The following is an 8906-nucleotide window of genomic DNA, read 5'->3' as shown; positions in this document are numbered from 1 at the left end:
AAATATGATCAGATGATTACATGTGTAAAATAATTAAAGGGTCTTTCAAAACACAGGGATTTAGAACTGATGTGTTCTCTGAGGGGGGGCTCACTCTCTCATACTTTGAAAACCCCTGCGTATGGAAAGCCAAGAATATGGCAAGCCGAGTGCGCCTCATTCGCCGTTAATTTACGGCGTTTTGAACCACTATACGCTGTTCTGACCAACTTTACTATGGCATGCCCAGTGCGCCACAATTCGCCGGCGTTTTGAACAACTTTACCCCGTATTGAACGCCGTTCTGACCAACTTTAAGCCGTATTGAACGCGTTTCTGCGCGTTCAGAAAAGTTCAGAACGCGTTCCAGTTATATGCCAATTAGCTCCTTCCCTGAATTTCTCCGCCATTAGCTTTGAACTTTTTTCAACCATATGCACAGACAACATCAGTCGAGTCCAGAGATCCTCTTTCGCAAATCTTTCTTTTTTTACTTTTCGCAAAAGTTTGCTCAAACTTACCTACTATACAGGCCTACATGTTTATTGTGTAAGTTTATTGTATAGTGTGTCTATATATATGTATAGTAGTTTAATAATATAATAGTTTGAAAGTGTACCTTTCATTTTGTGTTTAGTTTAGCTGCAAAAACCAACCTATCCATCGTTTTTAAAGTCTAAAGTTGTTAAGATGTTCTAAAATAAAGGGGGTTAATGTGGAGGTGGTGAACACTACATGTACATACTCTTTGATTATACACTAAGTTACTTCACCGAACATTTTGTGTATGGTAAGTGGCAACTATGATCATAACAATGAAAAAGCAGACATTTATTTATAGCGTATCGTTTATTTCTGCATTACAAGAGTCAGCTTGGTCTGTTCTGAGTACAATAAAAAAAAGCAAAGAAGTTGGATTCCAATAATAAACAATAGGTAAAGCGTCTGTCTGCTCTTCTGTTGGTTGGAATCCCTGAAGGATTATATTTTTCAAATGTGGAGATTGATATATTGTATTGCTGTCCATTGAAATTACAGCAAGTTACAGTACATGCCCACATTTAACTATAATTTTAAATTCCATTAGAAGTAAATAAGTATGACTAAAGTATTAACATGCAATTGCAGTTAGCCTGTAGATGGTAGTATAAGACAAGGAATAATTCACTTTATCAGTTGGAATGAGATAGATAGAAATATATATATATATATATACTCGAAAAAAATAAATAATAGTGTATACTTTATTAATCCCCTTTGGGAAATTCTTTCTCTGCATTTAACCTATCTGGGAGTACTACTAATAATACTACTTCACCCGGAGCAGCATGCAGCCACAAAGTGGGGCGCCATGGGGGGGTATTCCAGGTGCCTTGTTCAAGGGCACCTCATCGGTGTCTTAGGTGTGATTCAAACCCACAATCCTCTAGTAATTGGTCCAGCCCCTTAACCGCTAGATGCCACATTAAACAAAACACCCTTATGTCAGAACCGCCTGCCTATAGGTAGAACTGACATAGGGAAGACCACACTGATAAACTTTAAAACAATAACATAATTTATAAAATTAACTATCTACAAAAGCCTATTGAAATGTTATGTCAAAAGAGGGTAAAGGGGTGAATAAGAAAAAGGCTGCAGCCAGCCCTGTGTATCAACAGGCTGGAGCAGCAAGCAGCAAGAGAGCAGCATGCTTAGTAAGAGCTTTTAATTCAATTCAATTGTATTTTTCTTAATCACCATTACAGTCTCAAAGGGCTTAACAGGCCAAATATTTATGACATCCCCTGTCAAAGGGCAAGACATTTTTTAATTAGCAAGGAAGAAATCTTGAGAAGAAACGCAGAGTGGGGGATCCCTGCTTCGAGGGATGGTCACGAGTGTAATGGTGTGTCACGGGGCGCATAGCTACCGTCACGGTAGCGATACGCTACACACAGGAGACTGAGTGTGAATATTGCCTGTGGGTTTGTCTTGTTTGTTTATGTATTCCGTTATCTTCATACTGTTTTAAAATCATTCATCTACCATGTCATTTATCATACGCACTACGACAGTTTAATACAATCTTGCAAGTACCATCATTACAACTTTGTTTCTTTCTGCCCGTTTCCATTTACCATTAACGTCACCTGTTTTGTCGCAATAACCACTCGTCTTATGTTTATATGAGGGTTCGAGCACCGCGTCACCAGGGTTTATATCTACGTCAAATCTTCTGGGTAAACCGGAAGTGACCCCGAGTTATTATATTTATTTATTTTTATTTTATTGCTGTCTTTGTACATTTTGACTATGCCAAAATATAGCAATGGTGCACAGTTTATAAGGTTAATTGTTTCTCGCTAATTGAGGATAGAACGGAAGCTGTTTTAAAGCTGTTGTGTAACTGCTCTGGTAAACACCCCTGACGCAACGGGAAAATCGGTATGCACCAATTAGCAGTGGGGGTTAGGCCTAGTTAGGCCGACGTTCAACAGTGGTTCTGTGGGAGCTGATGGAGAAAGGACTTATGCCTGAATATTGCTCTCCTGTATTTGACTTGTTTAAAGGTCCGGTTTCTTGAAGTTTTGACTTATGTTTTTTTTGGTGACTCTCAAGCCTATTTTGTACGCTGAGTCAACCTTATGTATATATATAGATTTTTCTTTTGTTTTTTTGTTAATTTTTGTTCTATTTTTTTATCGCCTTAAGGGCCTTAAATTGGGATAAATAAAAGATCCCATCCTATCCATCACTCCTCGTCTGCTCCTGAGTGTTTTTCCATCTCGTTCAAGTCGCTCCAACACATCTACCCATGACAAATGGGTGCCATAATTGACATACATACAGTTCATACATACATAAAGACAAAACATTAAATTGATGATGGGGTGCTGGCCGGTTAACCATGAGGAGAGTCCAGGCATCCAGTCGCAGTCACAGCAACACGCTAAAACAGACAGAATAGTGAATTAGAAGGGAAAAAGTACATAGTGGAAATTTATACTACTACTAATTTAGTAACTGCATTAACAAAAGCACGAACAAACACGCATCGGCCTTCACATCGCATCAGTATCGTTTTCGCACTCCTATGTTTCAAATGAAAGGCTGTAGAGGTGTGTTTTAAGCTTTTCTTTTAATAGCTCGATTGAGTCAACTTCCCTGATCACCGGTGGCAGACTATTCCATAGGAACGGGGCTCGATAGGCGAACGCTCTCTGTCCAGACGATTTATTTTTATCCATTGGAAGCGAAAGAAGGCCAGCTCCCTAAGACCGGAGGTGTCGTGAAGGACTATAAGGAATGGTGAGGTCCTTCAGGTAGGGTGGAGCTTATCCATGGAAGGCTTTATAGGTTAGCTGTAGCACTTTAAAATCCGATCCGGAAGTAATTGGTAGCTGTAGCCTTCTCCTGGTAGAGTTAGGTAGACCCGAGAAAAATGAATTACAATAATACAGTCTTGATGATATAAATGCGTGAAGTGTCTCTGCATCTGCTGCAGATAACAATGGTCTGATTTTTGCAATGTTTCTCAGATGGAAAAATGCAATTCTAGTTATACTTCTAACATGTTGGTCAAAGCATTGCAGAGGGTCAAACAGGACACGAAGATTTCTGACACATGCACTCTGTGGGATGGCCAAGCCATCCAGACATAGTGAGACTGTCTCAAATTTTCTCTGGTCCCGTTTTGAGCCGATAATTATCAGCTCTGTCTTCCCAGTATTAAGCTGCAGGAAGTTCTGTGACATCCAACTCTTCACTGCAGCCAGACAGGACTCAACCTTCTGGATCTTGGCTGAGTCCCCTGAATCTACAGGAATAAAGAGTCGGGTGTCATCCGCATAGCAATGGAAGCTAATTCCAAAGCTGCAGATAACATCGCCCAAGGGAAGCATGTAGATTGCAAAAACCAATAGACCAAGGACCGACCCTTTTGGGACACCAAAGCGTTGTCTGTAGCGCTTCGATTCTCAACCCTCATGGAGCACAAATTGTGTTCTATCTGTGAGGAAAGAATCAAGCAGTTTTAAGGAGCCGTTTTATCACCGCAGACGTGAAACTAGAGAGAACAATTCCCGTAGAAAGCGAGAGATTCATAAGCGATAGGATTGCAGGCCCCACAGTTGGAAGAAGTTCCTTAACGGTTGTATCAGCGATGTTGAGGGACGTCACTTCTGTTTGTGTTCGAAGTGAGATGGGATTGTCTTGAACTCCAGGAGAGTCGCCTCAGAGTTCCCCATCCTACGGGGCAAGACCGCATCCCCTGCAAGATGCGGAGGACAAGAAGCACGACAATCAAATCTCTCTAATCAATGTAATCTTGTTTTCAAAGAAATCCATGAATTGACCTGCTAAGAGGGAGGAGCCTACACTCTGTTTTGAGTCAGACTCTTCACCATGTCAAAAATAAACTTGGGATTGTTTCTATTCAAGTTGATGATACTGGAAAAGTAGGCGTTTCTGGCAGTAGTCAGCGCACCCTTATAGGTGAAAGATGAAAGACCTCAAGTTTAGTCGAGCGCCATTTGCGTTCAAGGATTCTGCAGCTTTGCTTTAGGGTGCGCGTTTCTGCATTAAACCAGGTCCATTTTCAAGGTCCGAATTCAGGTTTTTCAATGATTGTTTTTTAATTATGAGCAACTGAATCAATGGCAGCAGACAGGGCAGTGTTGACGTCATCAGTAAGGCACTCCACAGAACCCCTATAGTTACAAAGAGGAGCAAGTGAACGGGGTAACTTATCTGCCATCGCTGTAATGGTTGCAGGTGTGATGCGGCGACAGCTGAAAGTAGCCTGCTGATCGTCGCAGGGGCAGTATACCACCACCTGGAAAGTGACCAAAAACTGGTCTGATAAAGCTGAGGTGTAGGGAGATACCACTAGCTTTGAAATGTCTAAACCGCAGGTCAAAATGAGGTTCAGCGTGTTTCCACCGATGTGGGTTGCGTGCTGGACGAGCTGTTTGAAGCCAAGCATATCTGTAATGGACAGAAAAGCCCTTGCGAGGGCATCAGATGGGTTATTCACATGAATGTGGAAATCCCCAATAAGCAAAATATTGTCTGAATATGTAGCCAGATGAGCTGCAAAATCAGAAAACTCATCAACAAAAAGTGAATACGGTCCTGGGGGACGGTATACTACAGCTAAAACAAAAGAGACTGGAACTCGTTTTGCTTGTCGGGGAGCTGAAGAGCAGAACGCACCTCAAAGGATCTGAATATATATACAGTGGGGCAAAAAAGTATTTAGTCAGCCACCAATTGTGCAAGTTCTCCCACTTAAAAGATGAGAGAGGCCTGTAATTTTCATCATAGGTATACCTCAGCTATGAGAGACAAAATGAAAAAAAAAAATCTAGAAAATCACATTGTCTGATTTTTAAAGAATTTATTTGCAAATTATGGTGGAAAATAAGTATTTGGTCAATAACAAAAGGTCATCTCAATACTTTGTTACATGCCCTTTGTTGGCAATGACAGAGGTCAAACGTTTTCTGTAAGTCTTTACAAGGTTTTCACACACTGCTGCTGGTATTTTGGCCCATTCCTCCATGCAGATCTCCTCTAGAACAGTGATGTTTTTGGGCCTTTGCTGGGCAACACGGACTTTCAACTCCCTCCAAAGATTTTCTATGGGGTTGAGATCTGGAGACTGGCTAGGCTTCTCCAGGACCTTGAAATGCTTTTTACGAAGCCACTCCTTCATTGCCCGGGCGGTGTGTTTGGGGTCATTGTCATGCTGAAAGACCCAGCCACGTTTCATCTTCAGTGCTCTTGCTGATGGTTTCCGTCACACGGATCAGACGTCCTGGTCCCTTGGCAGAAAAACAGCCCCAAAGCATGATGTTTCCACCCCCATGCTTCACTGTAGGTATGGTGTTCTTTGGATGCAACTCAGCATTCTTTCTCCTCCAAACACGACGAGTTGAGTTTTTACCAAAAAGTTCTATTTTGGTTTCATCTGACCATATGACATTCTCCCAATCCTGCTCTGGATCATCCAAATGCTCTCTAGCAAACTTCAAACGGGCCCGGACATGCACTGGCTTTAGCAAGGGGACACGTCTGGCACTGCAGGATTTGAGTCCCTGGCGGCGTAGTGTGTTAGTGATGGTAGCCTTTGTTACTTTGGTCCCAGCTCTCTGGAGGTCATTCACTAGCTCCCCCTGTGTGGTTCTGGGATTTTTGTTTACCGTTCTTGTGATCATTTTGACCCCACAGGGTGAGATCTTGCGTGGAACCCCAGATCGAGGGAGATTATCAGTGGTCTTGTATGTATTCCATTTCCTAATAATTGCTCCCACAGTTGATTTCTTCACACCAAGCTGCTTACCTATTGCAGATTCAGACTTCCCAGCCTGGTGCAGGTCTACAATTGTGTTTCTGGTGTCCTTTGACAGCTCTTTGGTCTTGGCCATAGTGGAGTTTGGAGTGTGACTGTTTGAGGTTGTGGACAGGTGTCTTTTATACTGATAAGGAGTTCAAACTGATGCCATTAATACAGGTAACGAGTGGAGGACAGAGGAGCCTCTTAAAGAAGAAGTTACAGGTCTGTGACAGCCAGAAATCTTGCTGGTTTGTAGGTGACCAAATACTTATTTTCCACCATAATTTGCAAATAAATTCTTTAAAAATCTGACAGTGATTTTCTGGATTTTTTTTTTCATTTTGTCTCTCATAGCTGAGGTTAACCTATGATGAAAATTACAGGCCTCTCTCGTCTTTTTAAGTGGGAGAACTTGCACAATTGGTGGCTGACTAAATACTTTTTTGCCCCACTGTATATATTCTTTGGCTTTAAATTAAGCTTAGAATTAGATATCAGGGCAACTCCACCACCTTTCTTAAAGGGGACATATCATACCACCAGGTGTGAGTGTGATTAGCCATTACAAGCCGTTTTCAAAATGTGCAGCATTGTGACATCACAGGTGGGCGTGTCCATCTAGATGTGTGACGGATAGATGGACACGCCAACCTGTATTGTCACAGTGCTGCACATTTTCAAACCTGCTTGTAATTGCTAATCACGCTCACACCTGGTGGTATGATATGTCCCCTTTAACTTCTCTAGATACTTGGGCGCTAATGTAATTGGGGGGAGTAGCTTCGTTTAGGGCTAAAAACTCATCTGGTTTTAACCAGGTTTCACAAAGGCCCAGTATGTCGATCTTATTATCAACAATTAGATCATGGACCAAGAGCGCCTTAGATGAAAGCGACCTTATATTCATGAGCTCTATTCTGAGTGCTTCCATTTTATTATTTTCAGAGGGAGTCCGGTTAACACTCTGAACCGATCAAGGGGATGGTGCGATTTCGACATACTGGTTGCGGCCCTCGCCTGCGGGTTTTATACCTCGAGACAGTGCGAGGCCGCACCACCGTACATATAGGTACAGCGTTATTTTCAGAGGGAGTCTGGTCAACACTCAGCTCTGTGGCAATCAGTGGGATCGCGGGAGTTCAACAAACTGGTCGCGGCCCTCGCCTGTGGGTTTTACACCTCGAGCCAGTGCGAGGCCGCACCACCGTACATATAGGTACAGTGTTATTTTCAGAGGGAGTCTGGTTAACACTCATCTCTGAAAAGATTGGTGCAATAGATACATCTTCCTGATAAACTAGTTCAGCTAACCCATCTGCTGTTCTAGACTCTGCAACGTAAACTATCATGTTGCTAGCAGGTTTGCTAAACTGCTGCAACCCAGTGTGCTGTGAGTGGATGAGTCACGCCTGGCTAAGACATCTATGTTTTTTGACATAATTGAGGCGCCTAACCCAGTAGGGTGTAAGCCGTCTCTCATGAGCACACCAGGGCGGCCCCACAAGGAGGGCCAGTTATCTATGAAACCAAAGCCCTGCTCTGAACTATATCATGCCGGCAGCCAGCGATTTAGAGACAATTATCTACTATAACGCTCATCATTACCCTTATCGGGTAGAGGGCCAGAGAGAATTAATCGATGCCAACACATCTTTCTGGCGAAGTCACAAAGCCTAGCTATGTTGCTTTTTGTGATCTCGGTTTGTCTCGTCCTAGCATCGTTGGTGCTGACATGAACTACAATGTTATCGAAACTAGTGTCGGTGTTTGGTGCATCTAATCTAACTCCGTGTGTGGTCTGACCGCATGCCAGCACCCTATGATTAGCTTCAATGTCGGGAGCCCTGGCCCCGGGTAGGCAAATAATTTTTGCTGGCGAGTGTAGTCTAACTTTACGTGTAACAGAGTCGCCTATGACTAGCGTTTTTACCCCCGAAAAAAGACTTGCGAGGCAGGCTACTGACAGCAGCCTGCCTCGCAAGTGGTGCTGCCGACAGGATTGCCTTGACGGAGTCACTGCTAACGATAGCGTTAGCTCTACGAGTCTGCATGGCGGGTCTCTTTTCTATACTTTCTGGAGTATCTGTTTTCTTTATGCTCGCTACCCTTTCATCCTCTAACTGACATATACGTCTCTCTAACAGAGCTATTTTATCCATGAGAAAGGCGGAACAAGAGCAACCGGAATCCATGCTTACCATGGTTGATGCAGACGGAGCTCCAACGAGGAAACAGCGAATACAATACAGAGTATGCAGAACAGGTCGCAGATATAAATACCGGAAAAATAGATACAAACCGAGATAGCAGGTCGACGCTAAGCGTCCTGCTAACCAAACCAAACAAACCAAGCCGGCTACCCGGAAGTTGCGTCTGCAGCGTCACACGGCAGCCTCGGGTCAGCCTGTCGAGAGAGAGCACAGGTTACAGGTTACAGGTTATCAACGTTGAGACCGGGCGTCGATTCAACGGCAGTTTGCTCATACTGTCAATCGTCGATTCAACGTTGAATGGGAGGCGACCGGGGGGGGGGATGATCACTGATCGGTGTTTCCAGATATATGGCAACTCGAATTCTGAGCTACCCTGGGCGGGATTTAGTGTGAAT

General features: G+C 43.3%; 1 long non-coding RNA gene across 1 annotated transcript; it reads right to left on the bottom strand.

Annotated features, from left to right (window-relative positions):
* Window positions 1–2621: 2621 nt before the first annotated feature.
* Window positions 2622–8656, bottom strand: LOC307073946. Its single transcript, XR_013811747.1, has 2 exons — window positions 8497–8656; window positions 2622–4947 (listed from the first exon to the last, which is right to left on the bottom strand). It is a non-coding gene; the product is annotated as an uncharacterized lncRNA (long non-coding RNA).
* Window positions 8657–8906: the final 250 nt, after the last annotated feature.

The sequence above is a fragment of the Pollachius pollachius genome, assembly GCF_949987615.1.
Source record: "Pollachius pollachius genome assembly, chromosome: 3".
Taxonomy (NCBI): Eukaryota; Metazoa; Chordata; class Actinopteri; order Gadiformes; family Gadidae; genus Pollachius; species Pollachius pollachius.
The sequence above is the reverse complement of the archived record's forward strand: the minus strand, read 5'-3'. Positions and strand labels throughout refer to the sequence as shown.